Source organism: Vespa mandarinia, chromosome 11, assembly GCF_050613455.1.
Source record: "Vespa mandarinia isolate Hongniang chromosome 11, ASM5061345v1, whole genome shotgun sequence".
In the NCBI taxonomy this organism is placed as follows: domain Eukaryota; kingdom Metazoa; phylum Arthropoda; class Insecta; order Hymenoptera; family Vespidae; genus Vespa; species Vespa mandarinia.
Genome location: NC_140820.1, coordinates 7,260,001 through 7,275,000, shown reverse-complemented (window position 1 = coordinate 7,275,000; position 15,000 = coordinate 7,260,001). Strand labels below are relative to the sequence as shown.

At 27.6% G+C, this 15,000-nt stretch overlaps 1 protein-coding gene across 1 annotated transcript in view; it reads left to right on the top strand.

The window, feature by feature from the left end:
• Positions 1–15,000, top strand: part of Sema1a (semaphorin 1a) — a 330,413-nt gene that overhangs the window by 94,331 nt on the left and 221,082 nt on the right. The gene's annotated exons all lie outside the window — the stretch shown is intronic.

The following is a 15,000-nucleotide window of genomic DNA, read 5'->3' as shown; positions in this document are numbered from 1 at the left end:
TAATAAAATAAACCCATTAACTTTAAAGCCCAGACAAAGGTGGCCATGTATTTCTTATCTATGCGTTTTTTTAGTTAATAATCGATAGGTTCCTAAGGAGAATTGTTTCCAATTGTGTTATATGATCCTTAAGCGAAAGTACCGTGAACATAGGAGAGACGCAAGTATGCGTCAATAGGTTTAATAGATTATAATTATATGGAATTAAGCGCTTGGACAAATTGGCACGAATTTTAAAGTTGGTCGGTGGAGCATTGACGCGAAATGTAAGAATGAAAATTTTATATATATCGCCATTTTGGATGGATACTAGTCATGAATTATTGACGGATGATAGGTAACTTGCGTGTGCATGTATAATAATCATTCGTAAATATCTACATATTATAAAGTGAAACCAAAATGGCAACTGACGAAGATATATCTGTTCGATTTTTTTTTGTGAGTAAATCTTTTTTTATTTTTATTATTATTATTATTATTTTTTAAATATATAACAATTAAATACAAATCTCGTTTGATTTACTTATGGGCGTAAGTTTAGTAATATTTTTCATCATCTAAATATAAATTGGAAGATTATATATCCGACGAATAGAAAAATAAATTTATAGATAGGTGGAGAAAGAAAGATGGCGACTGACAATTATATGTCTTTCGATCTTTTTGGAATATTAATTTTTAGAATCTAATTTTCTTTAATGTGTACATGTGTGTGTGTGTGTGTGTGTGTGTGTATTAAACTAAATGAATTAGAAGAATGTTAATTTAAACGATTATTTTATATTGATTAATTTTACATTAAGTAACATTAAATTTTATATATTTTATATATTTTAGGTTAGATACATCTAATTATAATCGAAAAAATTTGAATAATTAAAAAAGATATTAGTTTTGCTATACTAGTAAAGATATATCTACTAAACTATTCTTCGTTATTCTATGCATTCTACCTTGAATATGCATATAAATAAAATCGTCCCCGTGTTATTTTTAATTCCATATATAGCTATACTTAAAGATATAATTATTTTAAATCAAATAATCCATAAATAAAATACATATATAATATATATCTAAATATATAATTATTTCAAATTATATTAACTATAAATATTGTTTCATCTGACTTTTTTAGAATGTTAAAAATTCAATGATATTTTTTGTCATCCAAATGGATTGCAAATGGATTTTGACGATCTCCAAGTCATTGGTTCACTCTCACTCATTCTCTCTCTCTCTTTCTCTCTCTTTCTCCTCTCTTTCTTTCTCCTCTCTTTCTTTCTCCTCTCTTTTTCAAACAGAATCAATATTCCATAGCGGTTGTGCGTTCGCTATACTCCTCCTTCCCCCTCGCGCTCCCCTTATCGTCGCTCAACGGCCTCCGCCTCCTCCCACTAACCATCCTCCTTTATTCTATGCATCCTACCTTGAATATACGTGCACAGTGGAATTTACACTTCAATAAAATCGTCCCCGTGTTTCGAGTCCGCATAAACGGTTAACGGTAGCTGCGTGCTTTCGAGCACAACGATGGCTCGTCGAGTCGTAATTCGAGGCAATTTAGTTTCGTTCATCGCACGCACAACGGCTCGATATCGTCATTGACGTGCCAACGAAGTAGATACTTCGATCTTCCGATAACAATTATTTAATATTGAAAGATAAATAGGAAGTTATTAGAACGGATATCGAAAAGATTTCCATATGAAATAACTAATAATATCGTTACTTGGCTTAATGATAATTATTAAGTTGTCCTTAAATTATAATAATGGATATTATTTGAACGTGACTTGGCTGATAAGTTTACAAAACTTGAATTAATATTGATAAGATAATATGTGTGTATACATATATATATATATATATATATATATATATATATACATACGGAATGTTCATACATAGATTTTCCGTGTAAATATCTTATAATTGTATTGTAAACTGTACGTAATGGCAATTTTTTACTTGATATAATTTTTATCGCAAATGATTGCTACTATATAAATATGCAAAATGAATTACAGGTATTCATCTAAAAAGAGAAAAAAGAAAATAAAAAAATAAAGCTATGTTCGCCGTCATAATTCGAACTGAACAGGAGTAAAAAAAGAAAAAAAAAAACAAATAAAAAGGAAAAAGAAAATTATTACATTCGTTCTGTAGCTGATTCAGAGTCATGCTAAAGTATCTTATTATAATATCTTATAACTTTTATCAGTCATGAGGTATTATATATATATATATTGATTTTTTATTAAATTTATATTATATATATATTATTTATAAAATATAGTAGAGAATATTAATATGACTTAATATATATTTTGATATATTATCAATGAATATTTATGTAATGTTAATCGTATAACTTTTTTGATAATCTTTAATTATTGAACAATTTTTTGAATTGGATATTATAATAAACTATATTATTCAGTTTTCAATTTTTAGCCGATCAAACAGAACAAAAAACACATGGAGAATGGAATGGGAAGTTTATAGGAACGCATTTTCAATTGATTACACATGTCATATTGTTGTTATATATACAGGGTGGTTGAAAAATCACTTTTTAATTTTTCTTTTGTCTAGTTATATATTTTCTTAAAATAAATAGAATTAATCGGTGCTTTATATAAGTAGATATATCGATGATTATTTAAAATAGGATCTTTTTTCTGTTTTTTTTTCTCTAATAATGTACAGAAAATTAAATGGATTAAATGACCATTTTCCAACCGTTTACAAACTTGTGCTCTTTTACAGGATTTGTTATTATTTCACTTAAAACTTTAGGTGATAGATTGTTTATTTCTTCGGTGATGTTGCGTTTGAACTCATTCAAAGTTACTCTTGATTCTCTAAACCTAGCAATTAACGGCTGAATGCAGGGCGCAGACGGAGCATTTGTAGAATTAAAATCACGTCGAAATTGTCCTCGAGTTGAAATAATTGAGCAATTGCTTCTGAAGTAAATTTCCACAATTCTCTCGTCCTGATAAGGCGTTGTGTACTTATCCATTATAAACTTTTTTGCTTTAAACTCTGGATATCTGTAAGATAAAAGCAAATTCTGAAATTGTTAGTAACAAAATATAACAATTTTTCGAAATGAGACTGAATTACAAATTATAAACGTTTTGAGTATTCAAATCAAATTGGCCAAGTTATTCAGAAAGATTAGAAATTAAATAAATTTCGTTCGAAGATTTTTTTTAACCAATTAATTTTTTTCTCCGTTGATCGATTTTTTTCTATTATCAATCTTTTCTTTTTTCTAGGTCAACATAGCAATATTCTTCTATTTCAATCCTTTCTTTTCTTTTGTTTAATATTGGTTTCGTCAAAAAAAAAAAAAAAAAAAAAAGAAAAAAAAAAAATTGAAGAAATCATTTCATTAACAAAAATTGTTTCGAAAATTTCATGTAAAATAATTATAATTTTAAAATGAAATTATATCGTGATATAAATGCCTAATTATAATCCTAAAATATAACTATACCATGAAGTTATAATCCTAAAATGTAAATATACCACAATATACCGTGATTGTAAATATTCTATCAACAATACGATTGTTAATTTCTTGCTGTATAAAGATCACAATATTATCTGTTCAATTAATTTTTGTTATCATTTCGAGAGTTCCCAGAAGAGAGAAATTCCATAGGGTTTCCCTTATAACTCGATTGAAATATAGGTACAAATATTTATATAGTGATAGTAAATATGATATTAAAAAGAAAAGAAAAGAAAAAGAAAAAAAATTTGATTCGTTCCATTCGAAAGCTCGAGGTTTGTAATCTCAGGTACTGTACTTTTGAAATTCCGATAAAGACGAGCGAAATAGAAAGGGTGGAGAAGAGTAAGAGATAGAAGAGAAGGGTTTGGTAGTTCCTTCTAAAATCTCTCTCTCTCTCTTTCTCTTTCTCTCTCTTTGAAGATCGCTCGCGTGTACATACCACACCGTGAATTTTTTGTGTACTTGAAGTGTGTACTCCAGGGTAGGATAAGTAGCACGCTGCCATTGCCGAGGGGTTCATAAATCTTTTGTCAAGAAGACCCGACACACACCAGCTTACCATAGTCGATCCAGAAAAGTAAAAGGTCAAAAGCGGAACGTCGCTGGGTGGATGCGAGTTCTCTCTCTCTCTCTCTCTCTCTCTTTCTCTCTCTCTCTTTCTCTCTCTCTCTCTCTCTCTCTCTCTCTCTCTCTCTCTCTCTCTCTCTTTCTCTCCCTATTTATCTATCTATCTATCTTTTTCTCTCTTTATCCCTATCTCTCTTTCTGTCACTCTTCGCCGCGACTAAAAGTGTCCTCTTATGGTGGGTGTTGACTCGTCTCGCTGTCAGCCCGAAGAATATCGTGGTAAATATGACTTTTGGTCCTCCAATGATGGAAGTTGACTATTCTACTTTCTTTATGGGCATCTTCTATTTGTTTTTTCTTTCTTTTTTCTTTTTTTTTTTTCTTTTTTTTTACAATTACATCAAAAATTTCACACGTTTATAACGTTTGTTCGCTATTGATAATGATTTTTCTTTCCTTTTCCTTTCTTTTCCTTTCTTTTTTTTTTTTTTCTTTTTTTCATTAGATATTGATAAGTCTTCGAGAATTCAATATAATTTTTTTTTTCTGTCGTATTTTATTTAAGTTGATGTCGAAAAAAAAGAACCGTTATTTTAATTACCATTAAGTTATTGTGGGAAAAGATTTCGAATGTTAATTGATTCATTTATACGCGACAGAAATGATACTTAATTTTTTTTATTGCATAGTAAATATTTACGATATAAATTATGCGATAAAGAGATATTTTTTATTTGATATTATTTTTCATTGCATATTAAATATTTGCATTATAATATATTAAGTTTTGCATATTAATATTTGGCATTATTACTGTCGTATTTAAATTGATATAATTTTGGCGAAAATACCCCCTCCAAAAGAAGTAAACGGTTTATTCGATCGATGAAATATTGCCCATTGTTATAGGTTATAATCGTTTAATGAATAACTTTTTGATTTTAAACACGAACTAATTTTTCTTTTCTATTTTTTTTTCTTTTTTTTTTTTTTAGACGGAAAAATTCTGAAGAAAATTTGTAAGCATTTAATGATGGATTATTTAATGCTTACAATTTCCTGATATTTTAGCGGAACATCTCGATTATTTTATAAGAGCAAGTAGATATTAACAATAAATAAATTAAGCAAGTAAATGTAAGAGTTAAGAAAACTGAACGAACATTTATTTTTAAATTGTAGGTAATTATGTAAAAAAAAAAAAAAAAAAAAATAGAGGATAGTAAAGTAATATTAATTTTCGTAACTTTTCACGGAACACTTATTCACTTTCTCATCTCTGAGCTCATCTATGACGTGACACTTTACTTAGTTAACAAAACGAATCACAGGAAGAGAACGGATTAATTGAAAAATTATTTCTCTCTCTATCTCTTTCAAAGTATATCTATGTACGTAAATATATGAAATACCAAAACTGGATAAAATCAAATCAGTGTCAGCCGAGAACAAAATGAAGAGAAAATAATTATAGTATGAATGATTAATCCTAAATTTAGGTTTAATTCATTTTATCTTTTTTTTTTTTTTTTTTTTTTTAATTTCATTTTCTTTTTATTTTTTGACAATGCAATCAGATTTTGAATTATCTATTTGAAATCTATCATAATCTGTTTTTTCCTAACGACAATACGAAATTAGAACAAAATCAATAAAGTTATAAAAAATGCATTCGATCGTCAGCACATATACACGTTCCATCGTATTTTTTTTCTATCTCTCCATCCACTGAATGTTTTTTACCTTAATTTCACGATTAATCGATCTTGATTATTCAAGATCGGCTTTAACCCAAAGATTAAAATATCACAAGCGATACACGAAAAGCATCGCAGCCTGATTAGATAGAAACGATTTTAGGTGGAAGAGAGATGAGATAGAGGGTGGAGGTGAAAGGGTATATAAAGGACGACAGCGAAAGCGAGAGAGAGAGAGAGAGAGAGAGAGAGAGAGAGAGAGAGAGAGAGAAAGAAAAGAAGAGAGAGAGATAGAGAGAGAAAGGGGTGAGAAAGAGAGAGAGAAAGGGATGAGAAAGAGAGAGAGAAAGGGGTGAGAAAGAGAGAGAGACAAGATCGATCGATCGACGAGACTCCCTCGCTTTTTCTCACGCTCTAGGTCACAGTCAGCCTGATAAAGCTATACGACGACGTCGGTTGGCATCTATTTTCCTCGTTGCGGCCGCATCTTCCGCGTCATTGGATCGAATGATGAAATTAACTTGCCGTTCTAGCTTGCCGTTCGATGATCTCTCTATCTCTCTTTCTCCTTTGTCTCTCTCTTTCTCTTTCTCTCGCTCTCTCTCCTTTGTCTCTCTCTCTCTCTCTCTCTCTCTCTCTCTCTCTCTGTCTCTGTCTGTCTATCTCTGTCTATCTCTGTCTATCTATCTCTATCTATCTCTGTCTATCTCTGCCCATCTCTTTCTTTCTCTCTCTTTCTCTCTTTGTCTATCTCTGTCCATCTCTCTCTCTCTCTCTCACTTTGTTAAAGTTAACTGACCTCTCTTCTTTTTACATCTATCTATTCTTCTTTATCATTATTATGTCGTTCATTTATATATCATTTTAGCATGCTCTTATATTTTTTTATTTATTTGTATTGTTTAAACTTTTGATCTATGTGTACCATTATCATCATCATCCTCTCTCTCTCTCTCTCTCTCTCTCTCTCTCTCTCTCTCTCTCTCTCTCTCTCTCTCTCTGTCTAGATTTTGTTATATGTTGTTTTTATTGCATATTACCACAGCTTCAGTCTTCTCGTACTCTGTTCTACTTTATCGACTTCATATCAAGTTATAATAGTATGCGCTTTTATAAATTTTATTTTTATTTTTGATTATGTTTATATCGATTATTTACTTTTTCTATTCTTTTTTTTTATTTTTTTTCAATTTTCAGATGTTATTTTGTTTCGTTATTTCTTTTCTTTTCTTTTTCGTTTTTTTTGTTTTTTTTTCTTTTTTTTTTTTATCCGTACTTTAACTTCCATCGACCCACTTTATTCTTTTTTATTATTATTATTTGTCTTATCTACTTCATTTATATAGCGAGTTAGTATATATTTTTGTTTTCCATTATTTATTTATTTATCTTTTTATTAGTATTATTATTTCTTTAGGTTATTTATACGCATTTTTTAATAACTTCTTTCCTCGATTTTATTGTGTTATTTTTATCCAGACTATGATATGTAGATTTTATCTAAAATTTAAATTTTTTTTTCTTACTTTCCTTTTTATCTCTCTCCTTTTCTATTTTTTTTTATCGGCTTATTTAGTATATTTATATATAGTATATATTTAGATTATTTATTATGAGTAATTATACTTTCAATAATATGTTTATTGCTTAGAATTTGTTCTACTATTTGTATTTGTTTAATGGAACTTACTTTATCTTTTTTTAATTAACGTATCATTCAATTTATTTCTTACGCTGATGTTCACTTGATTTTCGTGTAAATCTTCTTTTTCTTTTAATTTTTTTTTTTTTAAGACTGAATATGAATATAGCTTCACATAACTCGCGGTTGCAAATGACAAAAATTATGCGTTTCTTCTTACAAAATAAGATTTAGTTATAAAAATTGAACCTTTCGTCTATTTTTCCATTCAATTTTGTAATATTTATTCAAACGGTATATAAAAGAAAAAAAATATTGTAAATCTAATAAGTAAATTATATTCGATTAAATAGGCAAAAGTAATAAAGGGACACTTTTTTATGATTTAACCCGATTTATGGAAAAGTGACACATGAAGTAATTTTTTAAAATTCATAAAAAGAGAAGAAAAACATTATCTTCAAATCATAATCTCTGTATTCAAAATGTTTGAAGGACATTTTATTGCATTAAAAAAAAAAAAAAAAAAAAAATAAATAAAAGAATTTAGTTTCAATTACAATAACATTCATTATGTAATATTCGAATGAAAACTTTGATTTTTCTTTTTTTCGATTTTTTTGTAATAATATTTTAATGTCTATGCCCTCTTTTGTATCAAACCTCTAATTTTACTTTTCTTTATTGACTCATTTTCTTTGCATATGCATCAGATTAATATATTGACTGCGATGTCATTCGAATTCGGATAAAATTCCCAATGGGTCGTTTTACCTGTATAAAGGTAATGGTTATATTGTCTGGTCACAATAATCTAAATAGGTATTTGAAAGGATAATTAATAGGATGTAATAGAACTAACAAGATATTATGAAAACAAGAATAATATGTGTATATTCTTACAATTTTATTTGAAAAATTATTTTGAATTTTGAATTTTGAGATAAATATTTTTATCTCTATTTATTCATTTTTCTTTTTTCCTTTTTATTTCTTTGTTTCTTTATCTTTATTTTTCATCTTCAATTTTAGTGTTCATATTTCTAATAACGTATTGTTAAGATTTTATTGTACTGTTTGGATCTCGAAACTATGACACGGTTACGTATAAAATTTCAATTCTCTCTCTCTCTCTCTCCCTCTCTCTCTATCTCTTTTTTACACATACACACATACAATTCTTTCTTATCGATCGAGCTATTTTCGTTGATATCTCACGTACTGCTTTGTTCGATTAAAAAGCGAAGGTAACGAGGGCTCGTCCTTTCGATCGCGTTTCTCGTTATCGAAAATTTTTCCTCGTCCTCAAGTTAGAACTTCTTTGGCGCATTTGGCTGTCCTTGAAAATTGCTTTATCGTAGAGCAAAGTATGAATAATTCAGGTCGACCGATTCGCACTCCAATCAATTTGGGACCGAGGGTAACGCATTGTAGAAGGTTGAGACTTAGGGTGGTAAACTAGACGGACTGGATCGAAGGGTAGGCACCGAAAAGGGACAATAACGTGCTGAGTGAGTTTAAGTTGGAAAAAAGAAAAGGAAAAGGGAACAGGAAAGGATCGTTATATTGTGATCGTTTGACGCTATATGTGTATTAGAAATTTACAATAGGTGTGATTTATGTGGAGGTGATCAATAGGAATAAAAATTTATACGATGTGTGACTAATTTCAATTGTATCACTAAAAGTATTTTCGTTGATTTAATTGTTGATTTTTCTTTTTTTTTTTTTTTTTTTTTTAAGACAAGGAATGACATGTTTATATAGGGTAAAAATTTATACTACAATGGACGTAGTTATTTGAACTACTATTATGCACAGTAATTCTTAGCCGTAAGAATTTCCGTAAGAATTTCAAGGAGATATAACCGGAAGCTTCGATTGAAAAGTTAATTAGTTTAGGGGCTATTAATTAATGGATGTAACTCTTATTATCGAATGATATTTTTTTCATTGACAAATAGATAAAGTTCAGGAGAACGATTTTTGATATCTTTATTATATGTTCTATGATGATATTTGCAATACATTATATATCGATAACGTAGTGATGAACTATCAGCTACACAATGCAGCTTTAATTGCGCGCAGTTCACTTTGCAATTAGTTCGTCAGATATTTTTGTTATCGCTAAAAAAAAGAAAGGAGAAAGGAGAAGAAGACTGATCGAAATTATAAAAAAGAAAAAAAATATATACTGAATAAATCGACAATTGTTACACCAACGTGAAGTCGAAATAAAAATTAATTATCAGAAATCAAATATTCGTTCAAACCGTTGTGAACTTAATAAATAAGTAATGACAAAAAAGATTAAAACTGATATAGATTTTTAAAAAATTAACTTTTTTTATTATTTTTGTATATCGTCAATATCAAATAAACTTATTTATTTATTATATATGAAATTCTATATTATAATATATTTAATAAATTAATTATAAATATTAATATTTATTATATATAAATTATTACTTATATATAGAAAATAATATAATTATATTTTTAATAATTAAAAATTTAAATAATGATATAAATAAAGTAAAATTAAATTTATAAAAATTATATATATCATTAAATATAAATAATTTTCTATGCTAATAATTATTTCTAAATATTATAGTTTATTACATTTCAAATAATATAAATAAGTAGTGAAAAATTAATATATTCAAAATTTATAAATCTGTTTAGGTCAAAAAATTCTATAAAATAATAAAAACTTTATTAAATAATAATTATTTAATATTTATTAAAAATTTATTTATCCAATAAATAAATCTAATTTTAAAAAATACATTTAATTTTATATATATGTGTATATATATATTTATATATTATTTTTTTGTTATAAAGTGGATTTTACATTTTCAATATTTATTATATTATTTAAATAAATGTTTAGCTTACGAAAAAAATACAATTTTTTTTTACATATTTATTAAAACTCTATAAATGTCTACTGTTTTCGATAAACATGACCTGAAAGTGAAATCATTCGTTGTTTGTAGGATAAATTCAAGGACATAAAGGATATTTAAGTATAATTTAGTGTCTTGAAGGTTCTAAAGTATCAAATAAAAGGAAACCTTTGTAAGACACTGGTTGGATATTTAGGATATTTGCTAAAGTAATAAAATAATTTTGGATATACCTGAATTATATAGAATTATCTTTGGATATTTATGAACATAAATATGTCCACCTGTTATAAGTACCGATAGAATGAGGAAATGTTTTAGCCAATGGATGCTTTTCTTCATAAACACACCCCTTTAAGAAGTCGTTTTCTATTTCTAAAAATTTAAGTAGTGGGGTAACTAAGATGTTTACGTCTAAGGAACATCGAAGTTTGATCGGTCATTCGAGTCGATACATTCGTTAAGAGCAGTTGTTCTACATTCTCGTGCCAATCAGTCAAAGTCTGTTCTCGATCGATCAGTACAACTCAAGATTGTTAGAGATTATCAGTCTGGTGTAATACTAACATTACTCAACATCTGATCATTGTATATCTATATAAGACAAGTATTTGATAAATATATTTAATTATTGAACAATTAAATTATCAGTACAACTCAAGATTGGTAGAGATTGTCAATCTGGTGTAATACTAACGTTACTCAACATCTGATCATTGTGTATGTATATTACACAAATATTTGATAAATATATTTAATTATTGAACAATTAAATTATCAGTACAACTCAAGATTGGTAGAGATTGTCAATCTGGTGTAATACTAACGTTACTCAACATCTGATATCTTGTGTATCTATATTACACAAATATTTGATAAATATATTTAATTATTGAACAATTAAATTATCAGTACAACTCAAGATTGGTAGAGATTGTCAGTCTGGTGTAATACTAACGTTACTCAACATCTGATCTGTTGTATTTATATTACATCAGTGTTTGATAAATATATTTAATTTACAAACAATTAAACAAAATGGAGCGAATTGAAGAAAAAGTGAAAGCGCAAGAAGATCGTGCTGTCTCATCAAGAACTTTGACGCAAAAATTAACGAAGGTCGATACTTATGATCCAACATATTACTCATATACTGGTTCATTCTTTCGACCTGGAAGACGTATTCCTGTGAGGGAACTGCTTGAACGAGGAGCTTGTTGGACAAATCCAAATATATCTTTTCATAGAAAGGATTAAATTGTGAAGCATGCTGTGATTTCACATTCACATGCTGTCTATTGCTGCTAAATAAAGTCTCAACAAGAAGGATGTCCTTACAGAAATGTGATGTGCGAAGTATAAGACCATTTGGACGATCTTTTTTGATTAAAAAAATATTATATAATAATAACTTATATATTTTTATAATAATAACTTATATATTTAATAATAACTGATATATTTTTGAAATATTATATTACCTTTTCTTATAATAAATAACTATATAGTCAGTTAAAATGTAGAGTTTGTATAAAGTGTCCTTACAAAAATATCCTTTATACGTCCTAATTTATACATTTTATATAGGAGTTTATATAGACTATCCTTAAAAAAATATCCTTGATACGAGTCCTAGTTTTTATACGTTTTTCAAATATATTTTTTTTTTTCGTGCAATATAGGATAATCTGATGACTGAACAAAGGGATTGATGTCTAGAAAATTATTATCGATGTTCTTATATATATTCTATTATATATATATATATATATGTTTTTTTTCGTTTGGAAATATTACATTATTTTTTATTTATTCCTTTTATCAATAAGAGTGATAAATTTTCTCACTTAGATCAGTTGATATTTAAAAAATCATAAGTAATAGTAATCAAAATGATTCTTTTTTTTTTTCTTTTTTTTATCGATATTTTCCGAAAGGGGACGATCTTTATTATTCATTTTTTCGATAAAATCGATAACTTTGATTCTATTTGGGAAATTTCGTTTTCTTTTCTTCTTTTTTTGTTTTTTGTTTTTTTTTTCGTTCCCGTAAAAAAATCAATCTCACAAACATATGTCCAGACGGAGAATTGTTTATAGAATGCGTTTTTTTTCGATTTTTATCTCGCATTTTATCCTCACGAGCGTGTTCACAAGCGACTCCACGACTGAGTTAAGATTTGATCTCCGATAAAATTCTCTTCACGCGAGCCGTAAGTGCCTTTTCTTACGACGCTCAATGTTGCTTTACTTTTTCCCTTTATTTTCTCGAATGAGAATCGAACGGGTAAATGTATCTTTCGATGTGTTCCACGACAAGCCAAAGAAAGGAAACGAAAGGGAGACGTATGTATAAAACGATAAAGCGATTCCTTTCAGAATGAAACGAAGAAGACGATAAAACGATTTTCCTTTGCCTCTTTTGTGTTTCTCAAGTATAGATATACTACTACTTGTTTTTCGTTCGAAAGGACATGAAAGAGATAGAGGAAGAATAGAAGACAAATTTATATATTTTTATGGAAGACAAGGTCTTAGAAATTTTTTTTTTCTTTTTCTTTCCTTTTTTTTCCTTTCAATTTCTTTCACGTACATTCATGCAGTTATCTTATGTATCATGTTTCCTTCATCGTCTAAACATATGGACGATTGTAAAATTTAATAGAATCAAATTAAAAGTGAGATTAATAGATTAATTTTCTAATTGCATCCAACGTTTATATTATATATATATATATATATATATATATATATATATATATAATTAATAAGCTTCACTTAATATTTTCTTTTAATATATAATATTGTATACAATATTTTTTTATAATATAATATATTCTATATAATATTTTTATTTAATATAATATATAGACACACTCACAATATAATATATATGTAATTCGTTAAAAAAAAAAAAAATAATAAAAAACTCATTAGAAATAATACTTAAAATTAACATGCAACAATAAATTATAATTCATTCTCACCTACGATCATTATACTAATCCATATTCATTTTTAAAATATAATAGTTAAATCAATCGATTGAATATGTCGACGTTCGAAAGGAACATTTAAATTCGTCATTGATCGGATCTCCTGTAGATACGTGAATTCATTGATTGCAGAAGTAGCTAAATGCACGATCGTTAGACGTTTAATCGTCAGGCTGCCTGTTTAGAATCCAAACAATTCTAGCTCGTTCGTAAGCGGATTGGAAGTATTCGAAGGGTGAACGAGCGGACACTGGATGGATAGATGGACGGATGGACGGTCGGATGGATGGAGAGTAATAGCAACGTGCGATAGTCCCGCATGCGGAACAAATGTCGACGCTCGTTCGATGCAATGCATAATTAATTTTACACGTTGTGCAATTATTAAGCGAGCTTGAAGAACGTGAAGTTAGTTCTCTTTTCGTACTGTACAAGCTGTTACTATTACTAAATAAGAATAAACATGTAGATAAAACGTAGGACAAAGTAGAGAAGAAATCAAGAGATTAAATGCCAATAAAAAGATTAGAAAATTAGATCTACTAATTCATTGTCGTTGTTGTTATTTTGATAACTTTGAGAATATGCTTAGAAATTATGATTCAATAAGTGAGAGAAATCGGATAAAATTAGATGAGAATTAAAAAGATTAGAATATTAATATAGATATTTTATAGTTTATCTTAATCTTTTGTTAATTTTTTTGATTAGGTTATTAAGATTTGTGATAATTGTTGTTATTTATGAAGACGGTGATAGTTTTAAGATGAACCTAGAAAATGTCTCAAGATTAGATTTAACCAGAGAGAGGGATAAGATGAAATTAGATGATAAAAAAAAGATAACTGCATAAACTTAGATTTTTTAATGTATCTTTTATTGTATTAGATCAACGATCTATAACGATTTATCGTCGTTTTTTATTTTTTTTTTTGAAAATGAACATTTTTTTGGTTGGACCTAGAAAATGTTTCTTATTAGATTAGATTAGATTCAGTGAGGGTGAGAGATTAGACAGGAATAGGAATATTAGATATGTATAATATTCTTATGAGAATTGTGTTTACAATATGAAAATCTATCATTGCTATTCTTTGTGATATTGGTGACATATTTTTAAGGTGAGAATAATTAAATTGAATTAGATGGTGGTAAGAAGAATAATTTTGTTTTAATTTTTGATTAGATTATTGATCTGAAGATTTGCGATCATTACTGTTATTTATGAAAATGATGATAAATTTTAGGATCAACCTAGCCAATTTTTCGGAATTATGGGATTTCTTAATTTATCTTAATTTCTTTTTTTTTTAATATTATATTAAGTTAGTGATCTATAAATAATTATCGTCATTGTTTTTTTTTTTCTTTGAAAACGACGAGTTTTTTTTGATCGAGCTTAGAAAATGTTTTAAGATTAAATTCAGTGATTGTGAGAGATTAAAAGATGGTATTTATTACTATATTACTATAATATTTATGATCTGAAGATTTATCATCGTTATTATTTATGACGTCGATGGCATATTTTTAGGGTGAGTGTAGAAAGTGTTTTGAAATTAGATCGGATTAAATTACGGATGAGAATTAGAACCTGTAACAACATCAGATTTAGATTTTCAAATCTATTTTAATTTTTTTATTAA